Genomic DNA, 18,272 nt, shown 5'->3' with positions numbered 1-18,272 from the left:
GAGGGGAAATGCCAGACGCTTATAAAACCATCAGATCTCGTGAGAACTCACTCACTGTCACGAGAACAGCACCGGGGAAACCACCCCCATGATTCAATTACATCCCACCAGGTCGTTCCCATGACATGTGCAGATTGTTACAGTTCAAGGTGAGTTTTGGGTGGGGACACAGCCAAACCAGATCAAACATCTATTTCTTCTGTTTTCACAAATCCCACAAAAATGGAGAAAAAAAAGAGAAGAGTTAAAAGGCGGTAAAGTACATGAAAAAAAAAGATAAACGGACAATAGCAGGTGAGAAATATCTCAACAAATTTAGTGGAAAAGAAGATAGAGCAGAAGTAACTAATTTAGCAGTGTAACCTCAGGGTCCACAGAGTGAGAAACTAGTAAAGCCAGCCAATGTGTTATCTGGAGGCTTGAGGCTAGGACAGCAGAGTTCCTATGGGAAGTAGCAGTGAGGCTCAAGCTGAAATCAGGGCCTAGTTGAAAGACTGTACAGTTTGTTTGTTTATGAAGCGACTGGAAGTCTAGGTCCCTTTCCCACTTCACCTCACCCATCAAGGACCAGAATTTTTCGCTCAGAGAAACCCTGAACTCCTGAAACCAAACATACTGTGGGGGATGAAAGACTGAAAACAGGAAGTGAGGGATTAAGTGAAAATCTGGATGCTGAAAACTGAGACTTTCAGCTGCTTTTTCTACTCTACATTCAGAACAATAGCAGCCAGACTTACACACCAACTCTGTCACATTTGCCCCTCCATCCCCAATTCATATTTAAATACATTGAAAGGATTATTGAGAAGCATGTGACAGAGATATCATAAGATCTGATAAATCGGCAAGAATATCTTAGCAAATTTGGCAAATGAAAGGGGAGGATTGTTAACTGCAGGGAAAAGTATTATACGCGAAAGAGGTGTGGCGTAGTGCACAGCATGGCTAAACATTGCATAACATTTGCACAGTCATGATAATGTAAACACTGAGTATTGCTTTAGCCAAAACTGCTAGTGTAACTACATCAGGGGTAGGGGAAGGAAACTTATTATCATTTGGCCTTCAATATACATTTGCACACTTTCAGCGTACCCCCTTAATTATGAAGGCTGGGAAGCTAAAAATGACCACATTTCCCAAAAGGTCCTGCAGCCACAGTTCTGGATGCAATTTAAGTTCTGTCATAAGACGCACTCATTTGAGATTTGGAAGGCAGAAGTGAGGCAAAGGCCATTTCCTTGTGGCTGAGGCAGCTGGTAAACAAGATTAGACAGATAAGAATGTTTGCAGTAGGCCGGGCACAGTGGCTCACGCCTGTAATCCCAGCACTTTGAGAGGTAGGTGGATCACCTGAGCTCAGGAGTTTGAGATGAGCTTGGCCAACATAATGAAACCCCATCTCTACTACTAAAAATACAAAATTAGCCAGCTGTGGTGGTAGGTGCCTGTAATCCCAGCTACTCAGGAGGCTAAAGCAGGAGAATCGCTTGAACCCAGGAGGCAGAGGTTGTAGTGAGCTGAGATCCCATCATTGCACTCCAGTCTGGGTGGCAGAGCAAGACGCTGTCTTCAAAGAAAAGAAAAGAAGAAAAAGAATGTTTGCAGTAGGCAGACTTCACATCCCAATGTCTCTATAGGACTTCATGGATGTGGGGCATTAGCAGAGGTGACAACAGCAGCCACCTGACCTCTGTATCAACCCTACTCGCCATGGTATGCCACTGAACCCAATAGTCCTGCAATAGCCTTTGCCTCCCACTCAGTTTTTCCCTACCCCATCCCCTACTCCCAGCAATTTGGTAATCACTGCACTGAATTGGTAATTCCCTGTACTAAATTACTAGAGTGGTTGCATTTCCCCAAATTAAACACAGACTAATACAGGGGGAAAAAAGCTAAGTCCCAAATGACAGATTAAGAAGTTGCAATATGAGGACATTATTTAGAAATCTAGAATTTCAGGAACATTAGCTAGCAGAGTGGGGGTGATAAACCTTGGAAAGCGGGTCTGGGAATAAATAGAAGTTAAAGTAACTTATAAATTATACTGCAGATATCCTAAAAAAATAACTCGAATCTGACCTCATCAATGTAATCTTATTGTTGTAAGATTAAGAATAATATTACCAGAGGGTAGTTTTAAACACACATACATATGCCAATTCTCTTCTTCAAAAGCTCTTCTTGGGCCTTGCACGGGGGCTCACGCCTATAATCCCAACATTTTAGGAGGCTAAGGCAGGAGGATCCTTTTAGCCCAGTAGTTCAAGATCAGCCTGGGCAAGGTAGGGAGATTCCCATCTCTACAAAAAAACAAAAAAATTAGCTAAGCATGTTGGTGTGCACCTGTGGTCCCAGCTACTTGGTAGGCTGAGGTGGGAGGATCTCTTGAGCCCTAGAGTTTAGGCTGCTGTGAGCTGTGATTGCACCACTATACACCAGCCTGGGCAACAGAGCAAGATCCTATCTCAAAATAAAGAAAAGTTTTTCTTGTGTTAGGTTTATAGTATTAGTACAGCCTAAGGAAGAAGTATATTCAAGCCTTTCACTGACCTCCAAAAACAATCGGTATGTATTAATACAAACAGAACATTTTGATGCTTTCTTTTAAGACCATATATACAGGCAGTCTAACTCTGTCCCAAATTTCTAAGAAGTATCAGGAAGCCTAAGTCTCTGTGATTACTTTTGGCTCTGCTTCTACTAACGACCATTTAGCATTTGCTAACTCTCGTTAGCCTGAATAGATCCACACAAGAAGCTCATCTCCTGTTCTGGCATTCTCCATCTACCTCTTAACCACAGTGAGAAAGATTGATGAACATCTTTTTACACAAGCTTTCCAGAGAAGCTGACTTTGCTGAAGTTTGGGGACGATGGAGAGAATTTACTTCAGAGCAACAGAAATATCTATAAAGTAACATTTTAATTGCTGTTTCTACAAAGTCTTGTAAGCATTTCTGTAACTTGGCAGACAAACTCCTGCCCTGCTGTTTAGTTGTCTAGCTGTTCTGCCTCCGGGGCTCCATCCCTCATACAATAAAAAAAGTCATATTTTCTTTTTCTTTCTTTCTTTTTTTTTTTTTTTTTTTTTGAGACAGAGTCTGGCTCTGTCACCCAGGCTGGAGTGCAGTGGCATTATCTTGGCTCAGTGCAACCTCTGCCTCCCAGGTTCAAGCAATTCTCGTGCCTCAGCCTCCCTAGTACCTGAGACTACAGGCACTTGCCACCACGCCCGGCTAATTTTTGTATTTTTAGTAGAGATGGGGTTTCACCATGTTGGCCAGGCTGGTCTTGAACTCCTGGCCTCAAATGATCTGTTCACCTTGGCCTCCCAAAGGCTGGAATTATAGGCATGAGTACCACACCTGAGGCCTCTTAAAAAGTCCAGTTTTCTTACACAGAAAGATTGAAATCACTGCAACCTTCTTCAAACTCTTCTCAAGGCCTCCCAGTACAGAGTTGAAGAGCCAGAATAAACTTTGAAATTATGGCTGCCGGGTCAGCCACAGCACATTTTCAGAACACAGCCAAATCTTTCCCCATTTTTAATCACAAGGTAGATTGTAAGGAGATAGGAGTTAATTCAAATTGCATGAAGAATGACTTCCTGATTATCAGAACAATCAAATAATAAAAGCAATGCCCAGAAAAAATTATAATGTGCCGCAGTTGAAAATACTGTGAAAAGGTAAATAACAATCTACCTGGATAAAGTACATAGAATAAGATTATATTTTAAAAATCCAAAGTCATCCTTAATCATAAATTTCTTACTTTGTGTGTGTGTGCATGCATTTCCATGTGTTTTTATTTAGTTATGTTTTTATATCATTAAAACTTTTTCCACTTTGACAAGCGTATGACTGGAAATGTCTCCCAATTTTCTTTGTGATAGTTAATTTCCACATAAGCAGTCATCAAATTATAACATAACTCTAAAATATTTTCATTCAGTAGGTTAGATTCTAAAACCAAGGAAAAGATTAAATATCTTGTTCCTGGGAAAAGTATGCATATTCAATGTTTCTGAGTCACTCATCAAAGTTTGAAGAGTGCGGATGAAACAAGCTGAAAAGGTTAAACCCCTGAAGGCTTATTACTTTTACTTATTAATGAGAAATACATAAGTGAATTTGTGACTTTCAGGCTGTTTGAAACAGCTTTATTACAGAGCCATAATTTGTGTGTGTGAGTGGGTGCGTGTGCATGTTGGTATGCACCAAAGTTTTATGTGTTCATTTCTTGCATTTGAAGTACTCTTTGATGACATCCTTGGCCTGACACTCCTTGCCAGCGTCCTTAACTTCTACACAACTGCCACTAACCACTTTACAGGACTTCCCCTCTCTGTCAGTTTCACAGAGGCCTACTTATTCCTCCAGTTTCTTGTCATCAACCTTAAGTCGGTTGATTTGGTGTTTAGCACAAAAGGCCTCCACCAACTTGACATACACAGGCTCATCAGAGTTGGATGCAAGCACACAAAGATGGGCTTGGCACTTGTCTAAGGCTTTGGCAGCTTCGAGAATTCCACATGCTAGGCCATCATGGATGAGGGCAGTCTTCAGCACCTCTTGTAAAGCAGTATTAACATCCATTAAACCTCCAGCAGTAATGCCTTCCTCGGCCATGGCAGTGGCTTACTGTGAAGCTGAATCTTGAAGGTACCCAAGCCTCCACTTCCATGCAACTAGGTGTTGGCAGGGTAAGGAATGGCATAATTTACATATCTTTAAATTTGTTCAACATAAGTGTACAATGATTTCTTGTAAATTTATGGAGTCGTGTAGCAACCACTGTTCACTTAAAAATATTTTCATCACTCCAAAAAAGTCCCTGGTGCCTATTTGCAATCACTTACATTCCTACTCTCAGGTCCAGGCAATAATTGATTTTTTTTTTTTTTTTTTTTTGGGGTCACTATAAGATTTGCCTTTTTCTTAAGGTTTCTTGTAAATGAAATTATACAAGACAGTCTTCTGTGTCTGGCTTCTTTCACTTAACATAATGTTTTAGGGTTCATTCATGTTGTATCATGTATCAATAGCCATTCCTTTTTATTGCTGAATAGTACTCCACTGTGTAGATAATATATCACTTTTTATGTATCCACTCATTAGTTTATGAACATCTGGATTGTTTCCATCTGGCTATTACACATAATGCTGTTATGAACATTCATGTGCAAATTTTGTGTGGGTGCATGTTTCCAACTCTCTTGGGTATATATCTAGGAGTGGAATTTCTAGATTAAAGATTCTATATTTACCTTTTTGAGGAACTGCCAAACTGTTTTCCATAGAAGTTGCACTGTTTTTGCATTCCTGACCAGCAATGTATGAGATTTCCAATTTCTACACACATCTTAGCAAAAACTTGATATTGTCAGTCTTTTTTATTATAGCCATTTTAGTAGGTATGTAATAATAGCATGTAGTTTTATTTTGCATTTCCCTAATGATTAATGGTGTTAAGCTTTTCTTCATGAGATTATTAGCCATTTTGTATTTTCTTTGTTAAATGTTTATTCAGATTGGGTATGGTGGTCCATGCCTGTAATCCCAACACTTTGGGAGGCCAAGGTGGGTGGATCACCTGAGCTCAGGAATTTCAGATCAGCCTGGCTAACATAGTGAAACCTCATCTCTACTAAAAAATACAAAAATTAGCCAGGTGTGGTGGCACATGCCTATAATCCCAGCTGCTCTGGAGGCTGAGGCAGGAGAATCGCTTGAACCTAGGAGGCACAGGTTGCTGTGAGCTGAGATTGTGCCATCGCACTCCAGACTGGGCAACAGAGTAAGACTCTGTTTCAGAAAAAAAAAAAAGTCTATACATACATTTTGCCTATATATATATATATTTGTTTTGTTTTGTTTTTGTTTTTTGGGGGTTTTTTTAGAGAGATGAGGTCTCGCTATGCTATCCAGGGTGATCTGAAACTCCTGGGCCCAAGCAATTCTCCCGCCCTAGCCTCCCAAAGTGCTGGGATTACAAGCATGAGCTACCACACCCAGCTCTTTTCCCTATTTTTTAGTTGGATAGTTTGTCTTCCATTTATTGAGTTATAGGTATCCCTTATGTAGTCTGGATGGAAATAGTTTACCAGATGTATTACTTGCAAATATGTTCTTCCAATTTGTGGCTTGTCTTTTTATTTTTTAAGACTCTCAGGTTTTGAAATCAGAAAAAAAATATATAATGGACTCAATATTATTTGAAAAATTGTACTTAATCTCCTAACAATTTTATGTTTTTAAATCTTTAAACACAATACAGACAGAAAATGGAAACTGGAATTACAATTTACTTCCTAGAGGATGAACTATAACACAGGAAAAGCATTTTATTATAATATGTTTTGACACGGGATTAGTGGTTTACAGCTAATTGGCTGAGGGAGAAAAGTCCTGATTTGTAGCATTTCCAATTTCCATGGTATAAATACTCCCCCAGGGACAATTTTAAGGCACTAATGGTTTAAAACCAACTCAAAAACTTTCTGAACATTTAGCTATTGACCCTAGAGAGCCAGAAGGAACCAGCTTTAGCTTACTACTAAAAATCCATGATTGAACTGGTAGTAAAAAGTCTTAAAGAGAAATGAAAGAAGAAGGAAGGGAAGGGAAGGGAAGGGAAGAAAGGAAAGGGAAGGGAAGGGGGAAGGGGGAAGGGGGAAAGGAAGAGGGAAGGGAAGGGAAGGGAAAGGAAAGGAGAAGGAAGGGGGAGACAAAAGGAGGGGAGGGGAGGGGAAGGGAGGGGAGAGGAGAGGGGAGGGGAGGGGAGGAGAGGATAGGAGAGGAGAGGAGAGGAGAGGAGAGGAGAGGAGAGGAGAGGAGAGGAGAGAGGAGAAGAGGACACCTGCTTTGGAGGAATTTGCAGATTACCAAGAAAGATATCACTGATCCTTTACATGAAAATGAAATGAAAATTATTTTTTTAAAAAACCGAGTCAACAGATTATAAAAACACATAAATAAGCTCTACAAAGAATGAAAATGAAAATAAAATCATTCTCTGGAGCAGAAAATGGAGACTATTTTATAACTGTGGTATCACTATCACTAATCCACAAAACCCACTGAAGGGACTGTGGTGACTATGAGGAGTTTGTTCCATGTTGTTTGTGTGGTGCTGACTCTTCCCATTCACTTCTGGCAGCTAACACACAACTCTGGGCTATCCCCCTTAATCCTAGCATTGGTTCAGGAAAGAGCACATGGACCAGCCCCTCCAAAGCCCTCCCTGGAGCTTTTCCTGGAAGAAACAAGAGATCAGTAGGCATTAAGATTATGTAGGCCTTGAGTTGCAGTCTGCTCAAGTGATGACTCACTCTTCCCCCACTATTTAGCAGCTGTGGGGTTTGGGAGGTGTATTAGTCTATTTTTACACTGCTGACAAAGACATACCTGAGACTTGGCAATTTACAAAAAAGACGTGTAATGGACATACAGTTCCACATGGCTGGGGAAGCCTCACAATCACAGCAGAAGGCAAGGAGGAGCAGCAGGCAAAAAAGAGAGCTTGTGTAGGGAAACTCCCGTTTTTAAAACCATCAGATCTTGTGAGATTCATTCACTATCACAAGAACAGCGCAGGAAAGACCTGCCCCCATAATTCAATCACCTCACACTGGGTACATCCTGCAACATGTGGGAATTGTCGGAGTTACAATTCAAGATGAGATTTGGGTGGGGACACAGCCAGACATATCATGAGGCATTAAAAAACAATTATACTATCTCCTTCTACAGTGCAAGGCACTCCCCCTAGCTACAGTGATTGGTCCAGAAGTTAGCTAATCAAGGCAAACCACAAGCCTTTCAATCAACCCTTCAGGAGCTACATGCTCTCTTCCCCAGGAAATGACCCCCTGGCCTAGCCTGAGGATAAACATAACACATGCAGGATGGCAAGGCCCACAGAATCCCAGAGAAAGATTGATAAGGCCACTCTTGAAGATGGTTCTACATCTTTACTTTTTAATTGTGCAAACAAATAAATCTCTTTTGTTTAGCCAGTTTAAATTCCATTTTATACTGCAACAAAAGCATTCTATTGCGTTCAACATCTTTCTACCTTTGTTTTTTTGGTTGTTGTTAACTTTTCTGTCATTTGATAGTGCCAAAATTTTGTAATTTTGTGCTCTTGGGCTTCAACTGTTCACGCATCTTTCTTTTTTTTTTTTTTTTTTTTTTTTTTGGCAGTGGGGGTGCAGTGATGGAGTCTTGCTCCGTCATCCAGGCTGGAGTGCAGTGGTGCAATCTAGGCTCACTTCAACCTCCACCTCCCAGATTCAAGCAATTCTCCCACCTCAGCCTCCTGAGTAGCTGGGATTACAGGCATGCACCACCAGGCCCCACTAATTTTTGTATTTTTAGTAGAGACAGGGTTTCACTGTGTTGGCCAGGATGCTCTCAAACTCCTGACCTCAAGTGATCTACCTGCCTCAGCCTCCCAAAGTGCTGAGATTACAGGCATGCCACTTGTCTTCTGATCTTTAAAGTCATCCAGCATATCTGTGAAAGCAAGCATGGAAGGACATGAATGAGAACACGCTGCTATTGATCCACAGTCATCTGTCCTTTCTTCACCAACAATCTCTTTTCATGCAGGCCTGCTCGACCCAGTTTTGGACTGTCTAACTTTACTCCAACCTTGCCCACTAGCAGAACATTGTATCTATCAATTACCCCTGATTCCTTATGGAGAACTATGGCACCCTGGGCAAAAAATACCCTGTCTTGAAGCCCAACCCAGGCTCCTGGGACTTGTCCAGACTGAGGTCTTAGCACATACCTATTACGAGAAAGAATCAAATAGCTGCAACATGACTTTCTACTGATTCTTCTGGCTTTTGTGACCATTCCATTTCAATTCTTTTCAAAAGTTCTATTGGCAATATCTGCTTCTTAAACATTAGCAATTCCCCAGGTTTAAGTGCCACATAGTAATTCCAGTTTTAATTAAATCCACAGAAATTGAGTGTTCTGTCCAAAATCAGGCTTGGAATTCAACTTTCTAAAGTCCAGGAGAGGATTCAGTTAATTTCTACATCTGGTAGAACAATCTTTAATAGCCTTAATTGGATAAACATCTTGGAAAAGTTTATATTTAATTCTGGGGGTGATGTTTTTCTTTTTCTTTTTTTTGTAAAGACAGGGTCTTGCTATGTTACTCAGACCAGTCTTGAACTCCTGAGCTCAAGCCATCCTCCCACTTCAGCCTCTCAAAGTTCTAAGCTTATAGACATGAGCCCCCACCGTGCTCAGCCTGGATGTGATGTTTTTAGGCAGAATGTCAATATAGAAATACCTTCTGAATGAAGAATCCAAAAGGCTTTATTAGGTGGGGAAAGTAAAGGGACTAAGAATGTTCTCTCTTGAGAAGAAAATTCTTAGGACAGAGCTGACAGCTGTCTCACATATGTAAGTGTCTGGACTGTATAAAAGAAACTGGATTTAGGCCAGGTGCAGTGGCTCACGCCTGTAATCCCAGCACTTTGAGAGGCCAAGGCGGGTGGATCACCTGAGATCAGAAGTTCAAGACCAGCCTGGCCAACATGGTGAAACCCCACTACTAAAAATACAAAAATTAGGGTGTAGTGGTGGGCACCTGTAATCCCTGAGGCAGGAGAATTGCTTGAACCTGGGAGGTGGAGCTTGCAGTGAGCCAAGATTGTGCCATTGAACTCCAGCTTGGGTAACAAAGCGAGACTGTCTCCAAAAAAAAAGAAAGAAAGAAAGAAAGAAACTAGATTTATTTCATGCTCCTCATAAGGAGGATTGGGAACAAAGATCGAAAGGAGCAATTAACTCAATTTGGATTAAATGCATAATAAATGAGATTTTTCTTCCTTCTTCTTCTTTTTGTTTTGTTTTGTTTTGTTTTCAGACAGATTCTCACTCTCTTGCCCAGACTAGAGTGCAGGGGCATGATCATGGTCCACAGCAGCCTCAGCCTCCTGAGCTCAAGCAGCCTTCCCAGCTCAGCTTCCTTAAGAGCTGGGTACACAAGTACACATAACCATGCCCAGATTATTTATTTATTTATTTATTTATTGTTTTTTATTTTTTATTTTTTGTAGAGCTGGAGTCTTGCTGTGTTGCCTAGGCTGGTCTTGAACTCCTATGCTCAAGGGGTCCTCCCACCTCAGCTTCCCACTGTGCTGGGATTACAAGCAAGAGCCACTGTGCCTGGCCTTGAGATTTTTCAATAATTTGAATTGTTCCCAAAGGTAACAGATTGATTTGTGAGGTGGTGAACTCCCATCTGTAAAAAATGTTAAGCAGCATTTAGATGCCAACCTATCAGGGTTGCTAGAGATACACACTCCCAACTGGAAGTGGCTTTTAAGATCCCAGATATTTTTTAAATTCTAGAATGTGTCTCAAATGAAATGCAATTTGTAAAATCTTAACTGGCGCTTCTCAAACTTTAGTGTGCATAAAATCACCTAGAAAACTGGTTAAAACACACATTCAGGGCCCCACCCCTCAGAGATTCTGATTCATTAAGTCTGAGGTAAGCCCCAAAATTTGCTTTTCTAATAAGCTCACAAATGATGCTGATTCTGTTGGTCCAGGAACCATGCTTTGAATAGCCCTACAAATCACTAGTTTTTATTCGATATTTTTAAAAAGACTTGGCAAGCAAAAAGAAATGAAAAGTAATGTGTACTTGGTGTTCAAATAGGAAATAAAACAGTGTAATGGCGTACTTCAAAGGAAAAAAAATCTTCCGAAATATAGGCCACATCTACCAAACAGTATGCAAACATTTGGAGAGGAAATTAAATGGTACATATGGCTATGGGTGTTCATTTCTAACTAAACTAAACAGTCCATCAAAGCCTTTCTTTCAGACATTTCATTAAGTAATTCTGAGGAGATGTCATTTAAATATTTCTTGTTTGGGGGTCAGGGACCCACTTAGGTTCAGGTATCTCTTCTGCTCATCTCTAAATCCTTGTTTAGCAACTCCACCCAGACCATTAGCAAAATCCAGGGTAAGCTTGTCAGTTAGGAGTAAAGGAGAGCTGTTTGGGACAAATAGTATAATTCAGTTTGTAAATGTCTTTACCCTTGAAGTGGAGATCTGAGCAATCATCTTAAAACGATAAGCTCCCTAATGGTAAGTTCAAAGGAAATCCTTATCCATACTTCAAGGCTCATCTTAAATTGCACTCCCTCATTAAGTCTTTCCTGATTCCATCAATAGACTGTGAGCTCCAAATCCTTATCTCACTGGCAGATCTCTTAAGATATAACCAACAAATTCCGAACTATAATGTTATTTGTTGTATCAGTGTGGATTCAATCACACAGTGGGTTACATAGAAGAAGTATAATACAAAGAATTATTAAACTCTGATAAATGAATATACAGAAACAAAGACAGTAAAAGAAAACTATAAGGCACCCTAGGGCTGAAGGAGAGTAATCAAGGAAGAACAAAGTTGTAAGGGGGCCCCCCTCCCCAGACCTGGGGTACAGACCTCATTGGAGAAGGTGTAGTTCAGCCTGATAACAGAAACAGAAAAGTTCACTGGTTTGCGTTAGCCAGAGCTGGTCTGGGGTCACTAGGAGAGCAGGAAGCATCCCTCCAGAGTGCAGCCAGAGCTTAGCAGATTAGAAGCCAGATGCGTAGTTATGCACAGGTGGTGGGAATCCAGGCAGCACGCAAGCCACACAGTAATGTCTCAGTGGAAAACTCCCAGTCTGTTGACAATCCACATGCAGGTTTGCACAGGGAATTGAGGCAGTCATGTGGGCAGGAAGACTCTGGGACACCAGTTTCCATGCCAAGGGGTCCATGGGAAGCTTATTGCCAGGTAGGCTGAAACTACAAGGTTACCTAGTGACTGCATATTCTAGGAATGTGACCAAAACAGAGTTCCACCAGATGTCTTCAAACCCACTCCACCAACTCGCCATGCAGTAGTCAGAAACAGCAGGGGACATCTTTCCAACAGCCTCTACTAAGAAAACTTAGCATCATGCTCACTGTAAGGAGGAGACTCTCGAGATAATTCTGCCCATTATCAAAGGGCATATATTGTGGAGTGAATCTGGAGCTGAGAGGCAATAAAGTGATGGTTGACATATATGTGTTATTACAAGATTGTTGATTCTTTTAGGATTAAAGACTGGGTTTCATCTCTGTAGTCTCTGTGGTACCTAGGTCTTATTGTAACAAACTATTCCTCAGTAAATATTGAAAATTCCTGGATTTTTTTTCCCAGAAATTGACAAGCTGATCCTAAAATTTATATAGAAATGTAATGGACTCAACATAACCAAAGCAATATTTGAGACGACAAAGTTTGAGGACTTGCATTTTCTGATGTCAAAACTTACTACAAAGCTACATTAATCAAGACAATATGGAACTGGCATAAGTGTAGAAATATAGATAAGTAGAAGAGAACTGAGATCCCAGGAATAAATCCTTAAATTTATGGTGAATTGATTTTTTAACATAGGTGACAAGATAGTTCAATGGAGGAAGAATATATTTTCAACAAATGATGCCAGAACAACTGTCTACCCATATGCAAAAGAATGAATTTGAACCCCTATGTCATACCATATACAAAAATTCAGTCTAAATGGATCATATATCTAAATTTAAGAGTGAAAACTATGAAACTCTTAGAAGAAAAGATTGGAATAAATATTTATGACTTTGGATTAGGCAATGATTTCTTAGCTATAACATCAAAATTCAAAATACTTGTGCTTTAAAGGACATCATCAAGAATATAAAATGACAGCCCACAAATGGGAGAAAATATTTATATATCTGATTAGGGATTTATATCCAGAACTTCTACAAATCAATAGTTTAAAAACAAAGTTACCCAATGTTTAAAATAAAGGATTTGAATTGATATTCTCCAAAGAAGATACATAAATGATCGATAAGCACATAGAAAGAGGCTCCAAACCACTAGTTATTAGGGAAATGTATGTCAAAACCTCAGTGATCTACCACTTCATACCTACTAGGATGGCTGTAATAAAATACAAAACACTAACAATTTTTGGAGGAAAATGTGGAAAAGTTGGAACCCTCATGCATTGCTGGTGGGAATGTAAAATAGTAAAGTCACTTTGCAAAACAGCCTGGTAGTTTCTCAAAATGTTGACCATAGCATTACCATATGACCCATCAACTCTACTCTTAGGCATATACACCAAGAGAATCAGAAAGCTTATGTTGACATAAAAATTTATACATGACTATTTATAGCAGTATTAGTCATAATAGTCATAAAAGTCAAAAAGTGAAAAACACTCAAAAGTCCATTAACTGATGAATGGCCAAATAAAATGTTCCGAAATATAGGCCACATTCCATTGTATGGATATACAATACTTTTTCATATGACGATTAAAATAAATTAAGTACAGATACATAGTACAACATGGATAAACCTTGAAAACATTATTCTAAGTGAAAGAAGCCACACACAAAAGGCCACATATTGTACAATTCCATCTATATCAAATGCTCAAAATAGGCAAATCCATAAAAACAGAGTAGAATAGTGGTTGCCAGGGACTGGGGAAAAGGGGGAAAATGGTGAATGACTGCCAGTGGATATGGGGTTTTGAGAGAGAGAGATAAAAATAGTCTGGAAATAGATGTAGCCAAGCATGGGAGCTCACACCTGTAATCCCAACATTTTGGGAGGGCGAGGCAGGTGCATCACTTGAGTACAGAAGTTCGAGACCAGCCTGTGCAACATGGCAAAACCCCCATCTCTACAAAAAGTCAAACAATTAGCCGGGCATGGTGTCATGCACCTATAGTCCTAGCTACCAAAAAGGCTGAGATGGAAGGATCACTTGAGCCCAGGAGGTGGAGGCTGCAGCAAGCTATGATCACACCACTGTACTACGCCTGGGCAACAAAGTGAGACCTTGTCTCAAAAAAAAAAAAAAAGAAAGAAAAAAAAATGAGGTAATGAATGATATCTGAACAATACAGTGCATATACTAAAAACTATTGAACTGTGTCCTCTACAAGGGCGTTTTACAGTATGTACTCAGTTCTGAATTATATCTGAACTAACCTGTTAGTTAAAACATTGAGAACTAAGATTTTGATGTGTGCTTCCATTTTCTTCTTCCCTTTCCAAGTATAGAGTCACATCCAGAGAACCTGTATAGAAAAGAACAAAACCTTCTTTTCTTGGAACAATTAGAACAAATAGAAAATTGGAATGTAATAATCATTGACATCAAGTTTCATACATCCTTATAAAAATACCTAATTATAATTTTTGATTGTCATGAATTTTGAAAACTCATTAAAATAAGTGACACAGACGCTATGGCACTAAATAACCAATGGAATAGAAGACTTGACCAAGCCACCTCATCTCTCCCTGGGCTTCCAAATCCTCAACTATGAAATAGGAAAGTTAGGAGAGATGACCTTCAGTATCTGTATGCTTCTGTTATTTGTTCTAGAAAATTAGCTTTAAAATCAAAATGTCAAAGACCTTGAATGTTTACAAATTAAATACATAGTAATAAGAATTATTGTCTGCCAAATACAGTTATTATTAACTGTGGGTGCAACTGTATATCATGCTTTTCTTTTTCTCTTGATAGAGTTCATGACTTCTTATCACTAGGTTAAAATATGTAATTCTGTGTGCGTAGAAAATATTATTATATTTGAATTTTTACATGTTCTTTGAAGGAATTCTTTACCCACTTAACAATTTAGGCCTTCTAATTCTATACATACTTGTACATACTTTGATTACAGAGATTTCATTTTTCTCTGCGTAAAGTTAAAATACAGGCAGCTAAAAAAAGCCTGTGCTATTTCTGCCAGCCCTCTCCTGGGACTCTGCTCCCTAGTTAGGCAGTTATTTAAAATTGAGCGATTGTACTGTCTTTTTCTAATAGTTACAATTTTTAAAACTTGACTTTTCTTTAAAAAAAAAACAGAGAATAAAGCAACTGCATTCAACTGGTCAGTGTGCTCCCTGGAAACCCAGCAGATACTTTTCTGTCTATATTTGGATTTAAGTATATATTTAGACTCTTTATCCCAGAGAGCTCAGTGATTTGCACTCTGAAAGCATGTGCTCTTCTGTTAGTCATTTTAAGAAACTTTTTTTCTTGCCTTCCCACTTCAAAAAAAAAAAAAGATGAAGGGCGAAGACAAAAAAGGAAAGGAAAGAAAGGAGAACTAATTTGATTAAAGCAGGAAGAGAGAATAACAAGGAAGAAAAAATTATGTCAAATCAAACTCCTCAGGTCTGTTCCATCCATTCATCTGCTCGCTACAAGAGGAGATCCTGTTGTTCACGGCCTGTTCACGAAAGCCCACCCTGCTTCTCCTCTGTGTACCCACAGTATGTTACTTAATGCTTATTTTTATTCTCCTGTGCATTATATTAGTTACTTAAATGTCTGTCTCCCTGACTAGAACTGGATTTCCTCGAGTACTGAGTCAGATTGCCACTGAGTCACATTGAATACATATCTAGTCGTTTCTCAACTTAAAACTCTTGAGAGTCACCTAAAATGGGGAGAGATGTATATTCCTTGAACAGTCTCTTGTACAATGATTTCATAAAGTGGAATCTCAATACAATTTGTTGAATTAAATTTGCATGTGAGATCATTCAGCATAAACCATATGAAATGTTCATTTCCTCAGGTCAAAAACTGGCAAGAATTCTATTACTCTGGCGTAAAGGAATTTCAGACACCCACTGTTTGGTGTTGCCTTCCTCCTTCCTTGTAAATGAGCTCTCCTATCACGCACTTCGTATTCAAGGGATTTTGTCAATATTTCATATGGCTCATTTTAATAATTTTCACTGAAGAGTTTTAAATTTATAGAGGTACATTAATTGTAAAAGGACTATTTGAAATTAATTTCTTTCTGTCTCTTACAGATTTGATAATAAGGATCACAACAGGGGCCAGGAATTTCTTTATGGAACATAAACGGAGCAATGGTTTTTAGTCTTTTAGGGTGAATCCGACAGAAAACATGGACACACCTCCCAGAAAAATGCTCACACGTACACTCTGACCATTTTGCATATAATTCCAGCAGATTAGTAGATCCTTCCACCTCCTCCAAACAATTAATAACTCCTCCTCTAGAACACTATATTCAGAAGAGGAAAGAAGTGTTGAGCAATGGTTCAGTAATTCCAGCTGAACCTCAGTTTTAGAACGAGAAAAAAAGTAGTCTGTTTTGGGATCAACCCAGTCCACAATTTACCAGATGGTTGCCACTCTTTGTCTGTATAAACACAGTTAAACAGGAAGTGCACATAATATATTATCCAAATTGAGACACTATTGAGGGTGAAAGAGGCACTGACAATTACAGCAAGACAACAAAACTATGATCTATGTAACTATGATCTATATATATATCATTAAATATTTGGAGAGTTTATTTTTTAAATGTTATCAGATCCCTATTGTCTAGATGACTCCCATTTTTCTGCCTTCCATAAGGAGCTAATACCCATTAGCATAATTAGCCCATAAAAAGCAATGATCAAATTCATGGATTTTTCTTCCTTTTATACTTCAACTTGGAGTAAGTCAGTTAAACTCTACAGGGCTCAGCCTCTGCACCAATAAATGCACAGGTGGAATAGATGTGTTCTTAAGGTTTTTTTCAAGCTCCACCATCCTATAAATTCAATTTGAAAACGGATTTTTTTTTATCAGAAATGCTGCTAAGTAAAAAGGTTTCTAGGCCCCCTACTTAGAAAAAAGGACCTTCAAAATCAAAGTATTTTTGTAAAAAGCATATAAGCTTAATTGATTAAAAATCGTGATAGTTTATAATCAAGCTTATAATCTACAATATAGTCTGTAACTTTAAAGTGTAAATGTAACTATGTTAAGCACATCATGCATTTTTTTCATGTAATTACCACAATAAGGTAGATACCTTACTCTCATTCTACAGACAAGAAAAACAGAACTTAGAAACTTGACTGAGGTTACACTGCTGATAAATGACAAAATCAAAGTTAAAACCCTGTCTGACTGCAGAGCTTGGACACTTCACTGCTGAACTTAAAGTTCATGAATTTACCAAGTACCATCCCTGCTTTAAACTTAGCTATCAGTCTACTATAGCCCTGACATATCCAAAAATGCCATATTTCCTAGACATCATAAAAGGTATCTCTTATACGATCACTTAATTGCCTATCACAATAAGTGATAATGGTTACACTCTGGGTTTAAATAGAGCAGAAAAATGTATTTAATATTTATTAGTACATATTAAAAATACCAAGTCTGCTGAGACCAATTATCTAAGGAAGTTCATAATGAACCACCCTCAAATATGAAACAGCTCTAACTGTGAGGGCTATGACTCCATCTGAAATAAATTTTTAAATGACAACCCCAAAACTATACTCTGCATTTTTACATGTGATACTTAAAAACCAGCTGCTATCAAGAATTTTTAACCTTAAAATATGGTTTTTAAGTATGTATATATAAAACATGTATATGTAAAATTGTCAATTGCTTTCAGCATTGAGAAGAGATACTAGCACAACATATGGCTACCACTACTGATACTTTAAAAGACACTACCTTATGTTATAAAATACTACCTTGGAGACAGTCATAGACCTTTATGGATATTCAAACCTAACTAATGATAGGTTTAAATGACTTAACCTTGAAATATAATAATTTAAGTTAGCACACAAGATTACAATGCAGATTTTCCTTGAGATATATGGAAAAGTTAAGCAAAAGTTGGTAAAGGATATTTCATTAAATAACCAAAGTGAACCACTTCACCAACTTAATAAATACTGAAGACTGTGCCATTCTATATGCTCAGGAGGACGCAGCGACAGGTTAACAAACAATCTTAGGGTTTCTACCTGAAATTGCCCTTCCATCCTTACATTAATCAGCTAATTTGCTGGGACAAGGCAGAATGAAGATGTGTCTTCAGAATATAAATCTTTGAAGACCATAAAGATGTTCCATTAACTAATTTTGACATTTTCTCAACTCCAAAACATATTCTTTGTGTAAATGCTATATCATATCAGTTAGATTTTTTTTTTTTTTTTTTTTTTTTTTTTTTTTTTTTTTGAGACTGAGTCTGGCTCTGTCGCCCAGGCTGGAGTGCAGTGGCCGGACCTGGCTGCTCTGAGCCTCGCCTCCGGGTTTTCGCCATTCTCCTGCCTCAACTCCGAGACAGCTGGGACCACAGAAGCATCGCCACCTCGC

General features: G+C 38.8%; 2 long non-coding RNA genes and 1 pseudogene across 3 annotated transcripts in view; 1 reads left to right on the top strand and 2 right to left on the bottom strand.

The window, feature by feature from the left end:
• The window catches only part of LOC103884570, a 74,457-nt gene that overhangs the window by 50,322 nt on the left and 5,863 nt on the right, over positions 1-18,272 (bottom strand). The window contains exon 2 of the long non-coding RNA XR_001902758.3: positions 14,087-14,175. This is a non-coding gene — a long non-coding RNA (uncharacterized LOC103884570). The remainder of the gene's footprint in view (positions 1-14,086; positions 14,176-18,272) is intronic.
• On the top strand, positions 22-18,107 carry LOC103884571. 2 transcript variants are annotated; one of them, XR_647198.4, is made up of 3 exons: positions 22-149; positions 15,179-15,385; positions 15,935-18,107. It is a non-coding gene; the product is annotated as an uncharacterized LOC103884571 (long non-coding RNA). The 2 variants fall into 2 exon arrangements; XR_647199.3 differs by lacking the exon at positions 15,935-18,107 and having other exon boundaries at positions 15,179-15,657.
• Positions 3,284-4,897, bottom strand: LOC110743317 (annotated as a pseudogene).

Source organism: Papio anubis, chromosome 3, assembly GCF_008728515.1.
Source record: "Papio anubis isolate 15944 chromosome 3, Panubis1.0, whole genome shotgun sequence".
Classification (NCBI taxonomy): Eukaryota; Metazoa; Chordata; class Mammalia; order Primates; family Cercopithecidae; genus Papio; species Papio anubis.
Note: the sequence above shows the minus strand (reverse complement) of the source record. Positions and strands in the feature narration are given on the sequence as shown.